This window comes from Schistocerca gregaria, chromosome X (assembly GCF_023897955.1).
Source record: "Schistocerca gregaria isolate iqSchGreg1 chromosome X, iqSchGreg1.2, whole genome shotgun sequence".
Classification (NCBI taxonomy): Eukaryota; Metazoa; Arthropoda; class Insecta; order Orthoptera; family Acrididae; genus Schistocerca; species Schistocerca gregaria.
In genome coordinates, this window is record NC_064931.1 from 77,314,340 (window position 1) to 77,334,923 (window position 20,584).

A 20,584-nucleotide genomic window follows, 5' to 3' on the forward strand; every position below is an offset into this window, starting at 1 on the left:
ATAGGCGTCGATCTGCGGCACATCTGACGATGGAGTCCAATGCTCGTGCAGATACAAGTGCTTCGAAGCTCTTGAACATGAAACTTCGTAGCAGACTATCACTGCTTGTTGCCATGTTGCGCTAATGACGTCACCAAGCGTGGTGGCGCAGTGGTTAGCACACCGGAGTTGCATTAGGGAGAACGACGGTTCTAACGCTGTCCGGCCATCCAGTTTTACGTTTTCCGAGATTTCCCTAATTTCCCTAAACCGCTTTAGGTAAATGTTTAACTGATTCATTTCAAGAGGGCGTGGCTGATTTCTTTCTCCATCTTTATGCGAGCTTGTGCCTCGTCGCTAATGACATCGTTGTCGACGGGACGTTACACTCTACCTTTCTTTTCCAGCGACTACAGTAGGTACGGGATCGTTGAGATTTGAGCAGGGATCAACGGATGAATCATGTTTCTTGTTAAACCATGTTGATGCTCGTGTCCAGGTACACCGTCATCCAGGTGAACTTCTACTGGAAATATGCATCGCGCCATGGAAGTATGGCGATTGGGGTGTTATGCTATGGGCGATATTATGTGGACATCAGCGAGACTGGTGTTAGCAAGCGAAGGATCCGCGACAGCTGTGGACTATGTGAACATTACTGTGGATCACTTGCATCTTTTCCCCAGCGGCTATGCCGTTTTCCAGCAGAACAATATTCCGTGACACAAGACCGAAATTATGCCACAGTGGTTTTTTGGTGGTAAGCTCCTATGGGACCAAGTTGCTGAGGTCATCGGTCCCTAGGCCTACACACTACTTAATCTAACCTAAACTAACTTACGCTAAGGACAACACACACATCCACGCCCGAGGGAGGGCTCGAACCGCTGACAGGGGCAGCCGCGCGAACCGTGGCAAGGCGCCCTAGACCACGCGGCTACCCCGAGCGGACCATAGTTGTTTGAGGAGCACAATGATGATCTCATCTTGCCCGTCAGAGTAGCCAAGAGCGCTAATGCGCTGCTTTCTGGACTCGGGTAGGCGCGCCGGCCCCGGATTGAATCCGCCCGCCGGATTAACGACGAGGGCCGGTGTGCCGGCCACCCTGGATGTGGTTTTTAGGCGGTTTTCCACATCCCTCTAGGTGAATACCGGGCTGGTCCCCACGTCCCGCATCAGTTATACGACTCACAGACATCTGAAACACATCCGCACTTTTCCATGATTTACACTAGACACAGACAGACTCTGATTCCATTCCGGGGGGTACGGGATGGCGGCAGGAAGGGCATGCGGCCACCCCTTCACATTAACATGCCAAATCCGATTTAACTATGCAATCCCCATGCACAATGCAGGACAAAGGCGCAAGCGATAGATAGGTAGATAGATGATCTCATCTTGATGTCTTGCCCACAAAATTCGCGTGATCTGAGCCAGATGGAACACATCTGAGACTCTATTGGTTGCCAGCTCCGTGCCCACAAGGCACTGGGTCAGAATTCACGGGAACTGTGTCACCTGGGAGTGGGCATCTCGTGACACATACCTCTGGAAACCTACCAAGGACGTGTCGAACCCATGTCATGCAGAATCGCTGATGTACTGAGTTATATAGCTGGACGAACACGCTGTTAAGCAGCTTGTCAGAATAGTTTGGCTCCTCGCTGTATATGTACCAACGATGTTCGTTGTTACCCACGAAACATAAATAAAGTTAAATGTTATGTTGTTCGGATAGGCGCATATGTTAAGAAGAGTATATGTTTCCAAACACTGTAAAACGAAAAATTCATTTCCCGTAAAGAGCAGTGACCTTTCAAGCGTAATTATTGTTTTTATGTTATACGTGATTTAACAGCTTCTGTTGAAAAGCATAGTTCGTCCTATGCTGTAAAGGCAAGGAAATATGTCACTCCGTGTTAATAAGCAATATGTACACTTTTGTCATCATTTTAAATCCTACTCTCGTATTTAATGTGAAGGCCACATCAATTTCTATAGTAATTTCAGAAAATACAGTTATATGTGCATGACATGCATCAGTCATATTGTAGTCGAGATAAGCTTGTGTAGCCCGTGTAACGCTGCAGTGAACAGTATAACTCAGTAGTATCACAACACATTCTCAAATTTTGGATACGATTTGACACTTAGAACGTTCTTCATTCCCACTCATCAAATACCAGTAGCATGAAAACTGTGATTCTTCGACACATTTTGCTTATATTTTTGTTTCTAAAGATTCAGAACTTTCAATTTGAAGCTGCTGCTCTACCTTAGAAACATGTGCGGTCTCGGAGCACGCTTCTTCAATAGAAACAGCTAAATATACTGTAGTGGTCTATGTATGATGAGCAGCACGATTGGCTCAAAATGGCGGCAGCCGGAAAGCTGGCCACACTTTCCCTACACAGATTTTCCAGCGAAACCTTCGTTGGTCCTGGCCCGTCCCCAGTCCTTACGAGGCTGTCAGGTTTATTGAGGACAGAACAGTTAAGCCCCCCCCCCCCCCCCCACGTAGGTAAGTTCTGGGTCACATAGGGGGGGGGGGGGGGGGGCAGTAAGCCGCCCAGATTCCAAGTGCCTACGTCCCTATCTTATGCTCAAGGCATGTGTCGATACGTTTGCTCTTTGAACTGTTTGAGATTTACTGGCGACCAAATGCCACACTCTAAGAAAAGTATACAAATAAATAATGAGGACACCAGCAATTCACTGGTTACCAACCGACTGAATCTACAAACTTGATCAAGTGTTGACTATCTTTGGGGCGAAGTGTGTGTGTGTGTGTGTGTGTGTGTGTGTGTGTGTGTGTGTCTGACAACAGGAGAACCGTGAGGCAGAGAAGCATCTGCAATACAGTATTTGCACTAGGAGGGAATTTCTCTTTAAGGCTGATGAAGCGCAAATAACCGACACTATCAAGATGTGAAGTACAAAATGGAACGATAGCATCTGAAACCACTAAGTTAATAGCAAGGCATTTATATTTTGTTTTTATGATCTCTTACATGTATTTTAAATTTTCTCTTGGCTGTGACACGTCGGTACTTATCGATAAGCGCATGATGAGGCAATCACCTATGTTCGGACTTTGGAGCTCTGACGGGGATGGGGAGGGGGGATGGAGGGGCACTGGCTGGGAAGGGGGAGGGAAGAGGGGGAGGCTCTGGCGCCGAAGTCGGTGGCGAAGGAGGTGGTTGTTGACTGGAGTGGGGCAAAACGGAAGCGCGGCGGGCTAGTAGGTTGAGGGAATTGGCCGGGAACAAGGGGTCTATAATACGTGGAGCCCTGTCAAGCAGTGTTACTGCAGAAGTACACTACTGGCCATCAAAATTGCTACACCTCGAAGATGACGTGCTACAGACGCGAAATTTAACCGACAGGAAGAAGACGCTGTGATATGCAAATGATTAGCTTTTCAGAGCATTCACACAAGGTTGGAGCCGGTGGCGACACCTACAACGTGCTGACACGAGGAAATTTTCCAACCGATTTCTTATACACAAACAGCAGTTGACCGGCGTTGCCTGGTGAAACGTTGTGTGATGCCTCGTGTAAGGAGGAGAAATGTGAACTATCACGTTTCCGTCTCTGATAAAGGTCGGATTGGAGCCTATCGCGATTGCGGTTTATCGTATCGCGACATTGTTGCTCGCACTGTTCGAGATCCAGTGACTGTTAGCAGAATATGGAATCGGTGGGTCCAGGAGTGTAAAACGGAACGCCGTGCTGGATCCCAACGGCCTCGTATCACTAACAGTCGAGATGACAGGCATCTTATCCACATGGCTGTAACGGGTCGGTTACGCTTGACGCTGCATCACAGACAGGAGCGCCTACGATGGTGTACTCAACGACGAACCTGGATGCACGAATGGCAAAACGTCATGTTTTCGGATGAATCCAGGTTCTGTTTACAGCATCATGATGGTCGCATCCGTGTTTGACGACATCGTGGTGAACGCACATTGGAAGCGTGTATTCGTCATCGCCATACTGGAGTATCACCCGGCGTGATGGTATGGGGTGCCATTGGTTACACGTCTCGATCACCTCTTGTTCGCGTTGACAGCACTTTGAACAGTGGACGTTACATTTCAGATGTGTTACGATCCCAGCGAAACCCTAAATTTGAGCAGGATAATGTACGACCGCGTGTTGTAGGTCCTGTACGGGGCTTTCTGGGTACAGAAAATGTTCGACTGCTGCACTGCCCAGCTCATTCTCCAGATCTCTCACCAACTGAAAATCTCTGGTCAATGGTGGCTGAGCATCTGGCTCGTCACAATACGCCAGTCACTACTCTTGATGAACTGTGGTGTCGTGTTGAAGCTGCATGGGCAGCTGTACCTATACACGCCATCCAAGCGCTGTTTGACTCAATGCCCAGGCGTATCAAGGCCGTTATTAAGGCCAGAGGTGGTTGTTCTGGGTACTGATTTCTCAGAATCTATGCACCCAAATTGCGTGAAAATGTAATCACATATTAGTTCTAGTACAATATATTTGTCCAACGAATACCCGCTTGCGATCTGCATTTCTTCTTGGTGTAGCAATTTTAATGTCCAGTAGTGCACATTGGGGAGTTCACAGGGGTGGCGTCTGCGAAATTATCCATAAGTCTGTGTATGATTACTCATTAATACGGGCCCATCGGATGAAAGTAACTGGTCGACATTCGTTTGAAAGAAGAGTGTTTTAGGGGTAAAGGGAAAAAAAGTGCCAAGGCAAGCGCCAAAGCAAGAAAACCTCCACGATAGTCTAACATTCTGCGTGGTGTCTGTTTGTTCTATATCGTGTCTCCCTACCACTTTCGCGCAACGACGCTCTGAGCGTGTTTTTTTAGGGAATTGACTAGTTTGAACCTAGGACCTGTTGCTGGTAAGGAGACGTCAGACCACACATGACATGTAGAGTTCAGAATAGTTCAGTGAGACTAGCGATGATATAACCAAATACTAAATGATTTCAGCGTCAGCTCCATTGCACTCCCTGTATAAGGATCTTAATACTAACTAGATTTAGTGGAAGGGGTTCAAGGCTTTCCTATTTTTAGTTAGCTGGTAAAATAACGTCGAAAAAGCAGTTAAGTTTACCACTGGAAATTTTATTCTACTCACAAAACATTGTTTATAAATTGCAGTATTGATAAAAGGAAATGTTTTAATACAGGATGGTAAAAACCAACTGCGTTCAACAAAAATGTGAACGAATATTCCCTGAATGGGTTGCCAAGTCCTCCAATGGATCGAAGGATGACGTATGCTATATCACATCTATAATCTAGGTTTAAATTAATTTTCACAAAAGAGAAATCTATCAAAATAGTCTACAGTGACCCTTAATTATCTTTAATTACTTATCTAACTTGTCGTAAATTACAGTGGCTGATGTGGCTCCTCAATAACTATATAACAGAAAAATCGTCGCGTTTCAGATTTTTGCTTCAAGTGGCAAATGTGAACACCATGAGCTTTAATTGACGATCGACACTAGTAGTACGCAAAAAGGAGGTGTAACAGATGAGACCTCTGCAGTTCTGAGTGAAGCTTTATGCGCTGTTATGCGGCATCGCGTGCGTTATTTCCTTGTCGGTGTTCGTTAGGGGGCGGCGAGCAGCACAGCTCCACTCACCTCGCCGTCTCGGAATCAGCTCTCTCGTAACTTCTCCTTACTACAATTTACCGAAGTTGGTTTAAAGAAACTATCTGGCTGTGTTTTCTCTGACCAAATAGGGTCTCAATGTTAACCTTAAGCTCCGCCTACAAAAATTCTGTCTATCCAATGAGAAATGTTATACTTTTCGTGGTAGGGCAATGTTTTTACAGTTTGGAACATATCAGAGACGCGAGAAAGTCTCACGCTAAAACTTGCAGCTGGTGTGGTCCTTTTAGTGTTATCGTAAGATCTATACTGTTCTTCTGGAGGGCTCTATCTTTTAACATGGGCTAGGGGTGGTCCTAGCGGTTAGCTAGAGAAGTGGGTGTCCGTCCCTTATCGTAGGGCCTTCTAGCTTAACACGGTTCTGCTCTCGGCTTCTGTTCTCGTTTCTCCCCTATGAACTGCGTCTGTCTCACGGTGGGAAGGTATGACATGCATTTAGGCATTCTTGTGTTAGTCTGTGGTATTCCATTTGCTCACTCGTTACTCGTATTACTTTGGTTAATTTAATGTCACGATTTATTCGGAGCTATGTGACATACTACTGGATTTGTTTATCATGTCAGGGTTTTCATGGAATGTGTTGGATTTGCCTGACACCTTAGTTCCGACGGATAGCAAGAGCGGTAGCGGATTTCTTGCTGTCTGCGACTTACCTTGCATGAGTAGGTTTTGTTAGTATAGGAGATCATGCAGCTCGATAACGTGTCATAACCATCTGAACGTGATAATGAGACCTGTCCGAATATGTGTGGCAGCACAGCTCGTTGCTATGGGGACGTACTGCTGTACCACTGTGTCGGCGGTACTGGGCACAGCAGCGGCTCCGGTCGTCGTCCGAGGTCTTCTGCCGAGCTGCAGTATTGGCAGCGGGCACCCCCCCCCCTTCCCCGCCCCGCTCCTCCCAACCCCACCACCAGGTTAGTGGTGAGGAAGACCCGACAGTGCTTATCTAGTGCCTATTGTGAAAGCATTCATCTACTCGAGTGTTGCTTCGTCAGTGCCTTGTGCTGCCATCCTTCATCTTCTTTCTTAGTTCTACATCACATGCCTGGGCATGTTCGTCAGGGGCCTTCTTAGGGGTTTTTGGAGTTGCCTGAGGAGTGGCTGTCTCCTTGGCTGCGTCCTCCTCGCGCTGGGGCAGTGGTAGAGGCAGGCATCCATCAGCCTGCTCGGACGCAGCTGCCGAAAGGTTTCTCCCCTCTCCGCAGCCAGAGCGGCTGCAGACGCAGTCCTCTCTGTGCCGTGACGGCGTTGAGGGCCGACGACGCTGCGCATTGCGGCGCGCATGTGGACGATCGTCTGCTGCTGCTGCTGCTGCTGCTGCGTCTTCTCAGTTCTCGCCCCACAATTCAGGGGACATTCTGGCCGCTGAGTGCAGGTGTTGGGAATTCGGTGGGGGGGGGGGGGGGGGGGGGGGGCTTCACTGCCGGCTGGCGTCGTCGTCTTCTCTTGCATATTTGTATTAGTGATCGGATAAACTGCGATTTTCCGATATCAGTGATTTCTATGGATGCGATTTGTCACAATTAAGAGTCGCAGTTAACGAATTCAAAACTTGTGGTCCTCCGCTAATTCTGCGAGTTATGTGATTTCTGTGACTTGTGCGATTTCTGCGCTTAACGCGATTTATCACCGTAGATGTAAGAAATGAACTCCAGAATGAGATTTTCACTCTGCAGCGCAGTGTGCGCTAATTTGAAACTTCCTGGCAGATTAAAACTGTGTGACCGACCGAAACTCGAACTCGGGACCTTGCCTTTCGCGGTCAAGTGCTCACACAGTTTTAATCTGCCAGGAAGTTTCATATTTGAGCACACTCCGCTGCAGAGTGAAAATCTCATTCTGGAAACATCTCCCAGGCTGTGGCTAAGCCGTGTCTCCGTAGTATCCTTTCTTTCAGGAGTGCTAGTTCTGCAAGGTTCGCAGGAGAGCTTCTGTAAAGTTTGGAAGGTAGAAGACGAGATACTGGCAGAAGTAAGGCTGTAAGATCGGGTGTGAATCGTGCTTCGGTAGCTCAGATGGTAGAGCACTTGCCCGCGAAAGGCAAAGGTCCCGAGTTCGAGTCTCGGTCGGTCACACAGTTTTAATCTGCCAGGAAGTTTCAAGAAATGAACTGTGTCAATGTAACCGAGACACATGTTCTCGCCTGTATAGGCAATTATTTATGAGGGCCTAATGTAACATTTCAGTGACCCTACTGACGAAAAGTTACCTGAAGTGGTATTATTAATATTTCCAACGATTCTTCCTCAGTTGTTACATGGTATACGAAAGAAACACTTACCCACAGACAAAGTATTAAGTATGTTTTACGTATGTTCTTCCTTTGGGTTTAGTTTTATATTAATGGAACAAGTGTGAAAATATTGATAGTGTGATGTTGAGAATTATAACACAAATTGTTGTAACTGCGACCGGGACGGTCGCGGGGTAGCAATGCAAGGCGGGACCCGCGGAGAGGCCGGCGAACAACAACACAATGGGAGAGGACGGACACGACCAACGAAGGACAGAACGAACACAACAAGATCGAACCACGGAGTCACAAGGAAACAAGCACATCCACTCGTACACAGAACAAGGAAGTAAATTGTCTAACGTGAGGCGAGGCGCGGTGTCAACGAGAGATTAGACTGGCTGGCTGAGCTTTTTTTTTTGTTGAGTTTCGATTCCCCCCCCCCCCCCCCCCCCCCGAAGGGGGCGGGCTGGCAGCAGCTTAGTATGCCGGCCACTCTTCAGCCAACAGACTTTGTTTTAAAAAGATGAAGATAATAAATAATAAAAACAGGCGATAAAATCGGATACTTAAATGGTAACATGGTAATTGGTAACAACGTGGAACTTAAAACATAGAACAAAGGGATGATGGTGCTAATAAAATACATATGAAGCAGACAGGTAAAGTAATAGACAGACAGTTAAAAAACACGGCGACAGTCTGGTTTCTGTTAGCAAAAGACAAAATTCACACCCAGCGACAGCATGGTTTCTGTTCGCAACACTTTGGAAAGACGAAACAACACTGAACATTCACTTGTACACTGCACTAAAAAGTTGGCAAATATGACATACCACAGCCGAGAGCAGGTGGTGGGAAACTGGACAGATGATGGGAAAATAATAAGGGCAGGGGGAGGAGAGGAAAAACGAATGGGGGGGAAAGGAGCCGATGGAGGATGAGGACCCATAAGAGGGGTGGGGAGTGCTGGGAAGACACGACAGGGAGTGGGGAAGGCAGAGGAGGGGGATAAAAAAGGACTCGGGGGGGAAGGAGGTAGGGAGAGGTTCGGCGGGGAGAAAACAGGATGGAAGGGGGGGATGAGGGAGCACAGGTAAAAGGACAGAAGAAAGGAGGGGGGGTGAGGATCAGAGTTGATAGGAGGGATAAATGGAGGGAGAGAGGGCATCATCTGGGAGGGGGAGTTGATGGAAGCCACCTTGGCAAAGGAGATGAAGGGTGTGGAGATGGAGGGTGGGGGGGGGGGGGACACAACAGTGAAGGCATGGGAGGGGGTGATGACGGGAGAGGAGAGGAGCAACCAGGGGTGAGGGGGATAAAGGCAACACGAGGTGTAGAGTACGCAGATATGTTCAAGGAATAGGAGCAGATTGGGGAAAGGAATGAGGTCCTAGAGGATCTGTGTGGGGGACAGGAAGTGTATACGGAAGGCGAGGCGGAGTGCGCGATGCTCAAGGATCTGGAGAGACTTATAGAATTTGGGGAGGGGGGGGGGCAGATATCCAGGCAGGACTGGCATAACAGAGGATGGGACAGATGAAGGATTTGTAGGTGTGGAGGATGATAAAGGGGTGCAACCCCCATGTCCGGCCAGAGAGGAAGTTTGAGGAGTTGGAGGTGGTTGTGGGCTTTGGATTGGATGGAGCAGATATGAGGGATCCAGGTGAGGTGATGGTCAATGGTGAGGCCAAGGTAGGTGAGGGTGGGGGAGAGGCAGACAGGTCGGGCACAGACAGTTGGGGAGAAATCCAGGAGGTGGAAGGAGTGAGTAGTACGACCTACAATGATTGCTTGGGTCTTGGAAGGATTGATTTTCAGGCGCCACCGACTACACCATGCAGCAAAAAGGTCAAGATGATTCTGGAGAAGGCATTGCGACCGTTGAAGGGTAGGAGCGAGGGCGAGGAATGCGGTGTCATAGGCATACTGCAAGAGGTGTACTGGAGGGGGAGCGTTGGGGCATATCTGCCGTATACAGGAGGTAGAGGAGAGGGTAGAGGACAGAGCCCTGGGGCCCACCTGCAGAGGGGTAGAAGGTGTGGGAATTGGCATTATGGACGGTAACATAGGAACATAGGAAGGGCGGCGGGAGAGGAAGGAGGCCATCAGATGGATGTAGTTGACAAGAAGAGCGTAGGTTTGGAGTTTAAACAGGAGACTGGGATGCCAGACACGGTCATAAGCCTTTTCAAGGTCGAGGGAGATAAAAATTGCGGAGCGACAGGAGTTCAGCTGGAGGGAAAGAAGACGAGTGAGGCGTAGGAGTTGGTCGTCGGCAGAGAAGGAAAGTCGAAAGCCACATCGGATGTCGGCGAGGAGGTGGTGGCGGTGGAGGTGGTGATGGTGATGGATATGTCGGATAAGAATGGATTCCAAGAGCTTGTTGAACACCAATGTGAGACAGATAGGACGATAGGAAGAGGCATCAGATGGAGGCTTGTTGGGTTTGGAGAACATCAGGATATGGTAGGTTTCCCACAGGTCGGGGTAGAAGCCGATGGCAAGGATGACATTGTAGAGGTTGGCAACGACTGAAAGGAAGGAGAAAGGGCAGTGTCTGAGGTGGCAGTAGGTAACGCGGTTGTGGCAGGGAGCAATGTTGCGTTTAGTGCGGAGTGTGAGGCTGACATCCTGTGTAGTGATGGGAGTATTAAGTTCAGATGGTGGTGTGTGGCCCAAGTACTGGAAGCTAGGAGCAAGGGGAGGAACAGAGGTGTTCGTAGGGTCGATGACGTCAGGGAAGAGGGAATAATCAAATTGGGGATCATCTGGTATCGAAAAACATCAGAGAGGTGAGAGGCAAAGTGGTTGGCCTGACTGAGGTTGTCAGGAAAGGGATGGTCATCAAGGAGGAGAGGGTACAGGGGGTGGGGCGGTTCCCAGTAAGGCGATGGAAAGCAGACCAATACTTGGAAGAGTTTACTGGGAGTGTGGTGTTGAGTTGTGTACATGTCTGGCGCCAGGCGCGGCGTTTCTTCGCAGTAAGCAGGTTGCGGATGTGTCGTCGTAATTGCCGGTGGTGGGTAAGTGTGTCCCGGTCACGAGTGCGGAGAAAAGAGCGGTAGAGGCGTCGGGACTCTCAAAGGAGAAGGACAGCCTGTGGAGGCAGGGCGGGGCAGGGAGGGTGGACGGCTTTGGTGGGGACATGGGTGGCGACGGCGTCAGACAAGGTCTGGTGTAGGAAGGCGGCAGTGCGAGAGATGTCATCAGGAGATTGGAAGGTAAGGTTGTAGCCTTCAACCTGGGTGTGAATGGAGTCCCGGTAGGCATCCCAGTTGGCACAGGAGTAATTGTGGACAAGTTTAGGAGGGATGTCAGGGTGAAGAGCGGGGCGGCGATGGCGACCACTACAGATAGTGAGAACAGGAGCACCGTCACTGCCTATGAGGTCAAGGACATTTGCGGTGATGCGCCCAAGGAGGTTGGGAGAGGCAAGGACCACATCAGGGGTGGTGTTGGATTCGGGTCGGATGTGCTGGGGGAGGGGAACCAGGTCTCCCTGGAGGGTGGTGATAAACCGATTCCACCACTGGAGGTCGGCAGGATCACGGCTGTGGATATTGAGGTCGGCGCTGGCTGAGCGAGAGGCAGGCGTTTAAGTAGTCTATCGGGGGCGCTGCTATTGGCCGCTGGAACCACGTGTTCCACTGTGGCGCCCTCACACTAAGAGCGAGCCAGGAGGCGCACGCCGCCACAGCTTACGGCACTATGGTGCAGAGACCTCTATGGGTCTTCGACGTCCATGACGTCTGGCACTGATTCAAATTCCGCGGCGCGCGGTACCAGACAAATACCACACAGTACCATAGAAGTTCATGTTTAGAATACGGATTCTAACCACCTTGTTACGTTCACAAGTATCTGAACCACATTCTCAGTCACTGGATATAGCAATAATTCAAAATGTCAGTGACAACAGAACTGGAAAAGGTACCACAGTTCGTGAATAAACGTAGGGGCATCGTTTATGCAAAGTGTGAAACCTCTCCACACTTAACTGCTTTCATTCCCAGAAGTATTAGCAGTTGTAAAATGTGAATTATATTGCTAATAATTAGTACCAGTATAAAAATTTAATAATCTTCGGGATTTTCCAGACGCAGTTCCCATTTCGATTACTGACTGCTCTATGTGCTCATCCACATCTAGAAGAGATAATCGTGAAGATTCAAAACGACCCTTGTAGAATTCGCAGTGTATAAGAGTCATAATTGATAACAAAAGTGTCCAAAATGAGTATTTGTATTGTGCCATTGAGAAGTCATTTTGTGACTTGAAAGGGATGATAAATTAATGTGAACTATACTGTGAGTGAATTAAGAAAATTGCAGTCTGATCTTTCATCCCGTACCCCAACATTTTCTGCCATGTATTTAGTGAAAAAGACTTGCTAGAGTGTGATACTGATCCGTCCATCTCTCCAACCTTGAACGTTGGTTGTGATGACAGTGAGACCTATAGCGTTGCCCAAGGTCTAGGTTATGCTGGAAGGTTGCGTGTGTTAAGGTTGATGATGTGCAAGTGAAAATAGTGGAAAGCTCTGGATCTTACAGTGACAAGTTGACGTTGGGAATATTACTAGTGTAATATTTGAAAATATAGACAAGTTTAACTGCGTATTGTAGTGTCGAAAAAAAATGTTCTTCTTGTGAAAACAGTTGTTAAGCATGTGGTAAAATTTACATAGTAGACACCAGATTGCAAAAAAATGTTCCAATGTGTGTGAAATCTTATGGGACTTAACTGCTAAGGTCATCAGTCTGATCTTACACATTACTTAACCTAAATTAACCTAAGGACAAACACACACACACCCATGCCCGAGGGAGGACTCGAACCTCCGCCGGGATCAGCTGCACAGTGTATGACTGCAGCGGCAGAGACCGCTCGGCTAATCCCGCGCGGCACCAGATTGCTTTTTTAGTAGTTTATGTACAATATATGTGTGTGTTACGCATCAAAATACTCGTCGGAGCCTTATGCATGATCTATTTTTGAAATTACCCTGTAGTGTCAACTAATGAAGAGTCACGAAAATTCCAGGTCTGTCTATTAGTAGAACCTTTACTCGGTCTTCGCATTTCTCAGCTGCTCCAATTCTCAGCCGAGTATAAAACTTTCCTCAGAGCAAATTAGCTTCTTGGTTCATTTCTGCGACCATAAACATGTAATATATCCATATCATGAGATACAAGGTTCATAGAATGAAGTACGGCATCTAATGTTAACTGCGCTTTTAAAATTGCTACTTGCGACTTGTCACGGAAATCGCAATTTATTTCGTACTTCTACTTTGTGATTGAGAAACTGGAGCGTAAAAATGAAATGTGGAACTATTTCCTAACATAAAACTTTTTGCATAAAGTAGGCCTAATAGGCGTTTGACATTGTCACTTCGTGAATTATATTCTGTCGTGTTATTTATATAAATGAGGTAGATAAAAATGACCATTTGTGCCAAAACAGTCTCGCTTATTTGGCGTGTGTTACAACTGCTGCAGTATTAGTAAAGCCTGTTTCGTTTTATATAGCAGACAGTGACAAAGTAGAGGTAATCAAATCGAGAAACGGCATCAGTCTTGGGTAATATTCGTAGTAACAGCTCAATACTAGACAACGACATTTTAACTTTCATGTAGAAAAACGATTGATATACTTCGATGAGATAATAGATTCTTTCGCAGAAAGGTAAGCACGCCGTATAAAACTATAGCAACGTAAAAGAGGAAAAAATGCTGGGACCCCAGGATTAAAGAAATGTGTACTGTGTTGCTTGTCTCTTGTCTTCACTGGTTTTATGTTTGTTATATTTAATTTTATGTCACACAGAAAAGAAAGTTGTTAGCTAATAGGCAATAAAGAGTGCAAGTTTTCTGAAGCGTTCTTATTCTCCTGGTAACAAATAATCCCACCCAGTATTAATTGTGAGTCTTTTAAGGAGGGTGGGGGAGGGTGTCAAACCGGCCGACTGGGAACATGAGTGGTGCCACAAGACATTTCATTTTCCACTATCCTGAATATACACTATGTTATCAAAAGTATCCGGACACCCCCAACACATACCTTTTTTATATTAGGTGCATTGTGCTACCACTTACTGCCAGGTACCCCATATCAGTGACCTCAGTAATCGACATCGTGAGAGAGCAGACTGGGGCGCTCCGCGGAACTCACGGACTTCGTACGTGGTCAGATGATTGGGAGTCACTTGCGTCACACGTCTGTACACGAGATTTCCAGACTCCTAAACATCACTAGGTCCACTGTTTCCGATCTGATAGTGAACTGGAAACGTGAAGGGACACGTACAGCACAAAAGCGCACAGGCTGACCTCGTCTGTTGACTGACAGAGACCCCCGACAGTTGAAGAGGGTCGTAATGTGTAATAGGCACACATCTAACCAGACCATCACACAGGAATTGCAAACTGCATCAGGATGCACCGCAAGTACTATGACAGTTAGGCGGGAGGTGAGAAATCTTGGATTTCGTGGTCGAGCGGCTGATCATATGCCACACACCACGCAGGTAAATGCCAAACGACGCCTCGCTCGGTGTAAGGAGCGTAAACACGGGACTATTGAACAGCGGAAAAACATTGTGTGGAGTGGCGAATCACGGTACACAATGTGGTGATCTGATGGCAGGGTGTAGGTACGGCAAATGTCCAGTGAACTTCTTTTGCGAGCGGAGGCGGTGGTGTTATGTTTCAAATGGTTCAAATGGCTCTGAGCACTGTGGGACTTAACTTCTGAGGTCATCAGTCCCCTATAACTTAGAACTACTTAAACCTAACTAACCTAAGGACATCACGCACATCCATGCCCGAGGCAGGATTCGAACCTGCGACAATAGCGGTCGCGCGGTTCCAGGTGGTGTTATGGTGTGGTTATGTTTTTCATGGAGGGGGCTTGCACCTCTTGTTGTTTTGCGTGGCACTATCACAGCACAGGCCTACATTGATATTTTAAGCACCTTCTTGCTTTCCACTGTTGAAGAACAACTCTGGGATGGCGATTACATTTTTCAACACGATCGAGCACCTATTCATAATGCACAGCCTGTGGCGGAGTGGTTACACGACAATAACATCCCTGTAATGGACTGGCCTGCACATAGTCCTGAGCTGAATCCTACAGAACAGGTTTAGGATGTTTTGGAACGCCGTCTTCGTACCAGGTCTTCCCGACCGACATCGATACCTCTCCTCAATGCCGCACTCCGTGAAGAATGGGCTGCCATTCCCCAAGAAACCTTCCAGCACCTGACTAAATGTATGCCTGCGAGAGTGGATACTGTCGTCAAGGCTAAGGGTGGGCCAACACCATACTGAATTCCAACATTACCGATAGAGGGCGTCATTTTCAGCCAGGTGTCCGGATACTTTTGAGCACATGGCTTCCATTACAAAATATACACATCTGAATTCCGCAGTGCGAAATACAGTGACGTGCGACAGAGGCTGTGTGAGGAGGCGTAACACTGCATTTTGGCACATTTAACACCAAATAACATGTCTTACATTTTCTCAAACATATATTTTTTATATGTCAAACTCTCCCTAAAGATGTGCGCTACAAAATGAAAGCATTTTTGCATAATCATTTTCTTAACTTTTTGACGTGCTACCTCAAACGCTGGAGGTAAGTCCGGGGCTCTATTAAGTTTTTGCCCCAGTTTGGAAATATCGTATATCCGGCGCTGGATTTTACTAATAAACTTCAGTTTTACATCAGAACGCTTTTGATTCAAAAGCAGTTTGACCCACACACATCATTCTTCGCTACAGCTAAGATTATGATCAATGATTTGTCCTGAGACAACGGAATACTTCCGGTACTATAAAAAAAAGGGAAGTCTGTAGTACTTGTGCACAGATAGATTTGGTAATAACTGTCACTATGTTAGAAGTGGCTTTGAGAAGAATATATACATAAAAAAATCCCGGTTACACGTAAAGATACCAAACTGACTACTATTGGTCAAAGCTTGGTATATAAATCGAAATAAACTGAGCCACAGCTACCCTGGTGTTCATGTAGACAGTGCCCACACACCTGTCTAGAAAAATGTAATTTACATTTAAGAAGATGATAAGAAAGGACAATGTAGGACAAAATTTTAATAAATTGCGAAATCAACAAACATTAAAGAAATATGCAGAGGGATACTAATACATTCATGGAAGCTAATAATAGTGACAAGGTCTGGAATTTGTTGAAACAAGTATCATTGAGACAGAGATAAAAGCTTTGGGGAATAAGCATATCGAACCAAGAAAACCTTGGATTATTGAGGAAATACTAGATCTCTTACATCAAAGAAAACTGTATAAGAAGGAAAATACAGAAGAAAGCCAAATGCAATAGAGAACAGTACTGAATGTCATTGTGACAAAATGTAAAGTGGACAAAGAAGAACGGACGAAGGAAGTTATGCGGAGTATAGAGGATGATGTAGTAGAAAGAAGAACAGATAAAGCATACAGTACGACAAAATCACTGTGTATTTAGCGAAGAATAACTATGACAGAAGATAAGACTGCACAACCATTTATTGATACAGAAGATATGACAGACCGGTGGAAGTTGTATCTTGAAGACCTCTACTACGATGAGGAAGTGTTGGAAAATACAGACTATCTAGAACCTGAATTATGGTGGGAGAAGATAATAAGCGGCCGATAATCATACGAAAAGAAATAGATCTATTACTTAAGCAGCTGAAGGATAAGGAAGCAACAGGAACATACGATATCCCAACACCACTTCCGAAGAGAATAGGTGAAAACGTGAAACAAGAGCTGTACAACATCACTGTAAGAAGCTTTTTAATGGATAAATCCCGGAAGACTTTTGCTAAAAATAGGACAAGTCACCTTACAGAAGAAATGAAATGTGAGTAACTGTTCGAACTACAGGACACTAACAATGTTGTCGCACGTATTAAAAATATTGCTCAATGCAATTAAGAACACGATTAAAAAGGAAACTCAAGAACATACATCTCAGGATCAGTTTCGTTTCACATCAGCAAAGAGAACTAGAGAAGTTCTCCTAGCAGTAAAAAGTAATCAAGGAAGAAGACCGAGTGTTAACAGGGAGACGTACGCTGTATTCGTGGATATAGGGAAAGCCTTCTTTAATACGAACTTGAAGTAGCTACTTAAGACCATGAAAAACATGACAGAGACAGAAGACTCACTCCACTGGTGTACAAAAACCAAAACGTAGGAGAAACGTTAATGAAAAAGTAAAACTGCATCCATTATAAGAGGAGTGAGACAAGGTTGCGCACTATCCCCGTACTCATTCAATATGTTAGTTGAGGAGACCATATCCAAATTCAAGCAAAAGACAAAAGGTATTAGAATCAACGGACAAGAAATACACTTTATAAGGTTTGCAGGTAACATTACATTAGCTGCAGATTTGGAGAAGTAACTAACAAGGACCGGCCGCGGTGGTCTAGCGGTTCAGGCGCTCAGTCCGGAACCGCGCGACTGCTACGGTCGCAGGTTCGATTCCTGCCTCGGGCATGGATGTGTATGATGTCCTTAGGTTAGTTAGGTTTAAGTAGTTCTAAGTCTACGGGACTGATGACCACAGATGTTAAGTCCCATAGTGTTCAGAGCCATTTGAACCATTTTTTGAACTAACAAGGAAAACTCCTCATCGCGTCCCCTCGGATTTAGTGGTAAGATGGCCTATCAAAAACTGAATACAGATCAAGCCCGAAAAAAGAAGGAAAATAGAAACAATGAACGGTCCAAGAACAGGAAGTGCAATAAAGAGCAGGCTAAAACAGCAACGGCGTCATTGGTACGTAATCATGGTGTGGGACTGCCAAGCGAGCGAGCGAGCTGTGTTCAAAGCTCCCTCGTGTTATTTATTTACTTTTTTTCACAGCCGTCCGATCACTAAAATGTTTGTTCTCTTTCTGTAGTCTTGGCGGTTGTCATACTATTCATTGGTAATAGAATATGAGTCATTTGGTAAGAATACGTTACCATCGCAAGTATATGTGATGAATAGGGAGAGCAGGCGAGATACCATATAGACGTCTCAGAGAAATGAAAACAACAAATAAACGGGTGTGAATTATGCTACAACAAAGGAATTCAAGAGTAAAAACTTCCAAAACCGAACGCAACTTCAAAAACGTTAAAAACATATGTTTTGACAGAGCACAGAGAAACTATTTGATTGTGAAACTGTTGAGTTAATTTTTTGCACCTTATGTGACAAAATGTTATGTTTTCATCATTTCCTTGGGAGTGGTCACACTCACATTCATACGAACGCCTATATCCGGCAAGGTGCAAGGAGGTATATCTCACTCACTTAGTAGTCGTACAAATTAGGTGTTTCGATAAAAGATTCCTATCATATGACACACGTACTGTCACGAATGCCGTGTATGACACACAAGGCGTGTTTTCCGGTGGAGGATTCGGTTGACTTGTGACCTTGTCATCAAACGTTTCCTTACGGCTGCTAATAGAGTAGTTGTGCAGAATCAACTGTCACTATAGGTCCATACCTTACATCTCGGTGTTTCAAACAGACGTTACACCACAACACAGACTCGATTTGAATAAAGCGAATAGCGAAAATAAAATATTTGTCTCGTGCGACGTTTGAACACTTATTTAGATTTTTTTGTGTCTCTTGATTTTTATTGTCTTTCATAGGTGCTAGACACAACATACAGAAACTAAAAGTGCTATTCAACACATCCTAACGCCTTCTAGAATTAAAGAGTTCACTAGAAAAAGAAAGGAAAACGGGACCGTGCAACGGCGCTGTTGGCGTGTATCCAGGTCGGCTTCTCGTTAACTTAAAAACTATGTATAGTCGCCTGAATGCATCAGGCATGAACGTCAGTTACTGAACGTTGAGCTGTCTCCTCATTTCACTTCTCATACCCGGAACGCCCCACTAGCCGGAGGGCCCGGGAACAACGAACCCAGGTAACTGGAAGAACATGTTCTATATTTCACATGTTGTTGTTGTGGTCTTCAGTCCAGAAACTGGTTTGATGCAGCTCTTCATGTTACTCTATCCTGTGCAAGCTTCTTCATTTCCCAGTACCTACTGCAACCTGCATCCTTCTGAATCTGTTTAGTGTATTCATCTCTTGGTCTCCCTCTATGATTTTTACCCTCCACGCTGCCCTCCAATACTAAGTTGGTGATCCCTTGATGCCTCAGAACATGTCCTACCAACCGACCCTTCTTCTAGTCAAGTTGTGACACAAATTTCTCTTCTCTCCAATTCTATTCAGTACCCACTCATTAGTTATGTGATCTACTCATCTAATCTTCAGCTTTCGTCTGTAGCACCACATTTTGAAAGCTTCTGTTCTCTTCTTGTCTAAACTGTTTATCGTCCATGTTTTACTTCCATACATGGCTACACTCCATACAAATACTTTCAGAAACGACTTCCTGACACTTAAATCTATACTCTATGTTAACAAATTTCTCTTCTTCAGAAACGCTTTCCTTGCAATTGACAGTCTACATTTTGTATCCTCTCTACTTCGATCATCATCAGTTATTTTCCTCCCCAAATAGCAAAATTCATTTACTACTTTAAGCGTCTCATTTCCTAATCTAATTCCCTCAGCATCACCCGATTTAATTCGACTACATTCCATTATCCTCGTTTTGCTTTTGTAGATGTTCATCTTATATCCTCCTTTCAAGACACCGTTCATTCCGTTCAGCTGCTCTCCAAGGTCCTTTGCTGTCTCTGACAGAATTACAATGTCATCGGTGAACCTCAAAGTTTTTATTTCTTCGCCATGCATTTTAATTCCTATTCCGAATTTTTCTTTTGTTTCCTTTACTGCGTGCTCAATATACAGATTGAATAGCTGCGGGGATAGGCTACAGCCCTGTCTCACTCCCTTCCCAACCAGTGCTTCCCTTTCATGCCCCTCGACTCTTATAACTGCCATCTGGTTTCTGTACAAATTGTAAATAGCCTTTCGCTTCCTGTATTATACCCCTGCAACCTTCAGAATTTGAAAGAGAGTATTCCAGTCAACATTGTCAAAAGCCTTCTCTATGTCTACAAATGCTAGAAACGTAGGTTTGCCTTTCCTTAATCTATTTTCTAAGATACGTCGTAGGGTCAGTATTGCCTCACGTGTTCCAACACTTCTACGGAATCCAAACTGATCTTCCCCGAGGTCGGCTTCTACCAGTTTTTCCATTCGTCTGTAAGGAATTCGTGTTAGTATTTTGCAGCCGTGGCTTATTAAGCTGATAGTTCGGTAATTTTCACATCTGTCAACGCCTGCTTTCTTTGGGATTGGAATTATTATATTCTTCTTGAAGTCTGAGGGTATTTCGCCTGTCTCATACATCTTGCTCACCAGATGATAGAGTTTTGTCAGGGCTGGCTCTCCCAAGGCTATCAGTAGTTCTGATGGAATGTTGTCTACTCCTGGGGCCTTGTTTGGACTTAGGTCTTGCAATGCTATGTCAAACCCTTCACGCACTATCAAATCTCCCATTTCATCTTCATCTACATCCTCTTCCATTTCCATACTATTTTCCTCAAGACCATCTATATACTCCTTCCACCTTTCTGCTTTCCCTTCTTTCCTTAAAACTGGGTTTCCATCTGTGCTCTTGATATTCATGCAAGTGGTTCTTTTTTCTCCAAAAGTCTCTTTAATTTTCC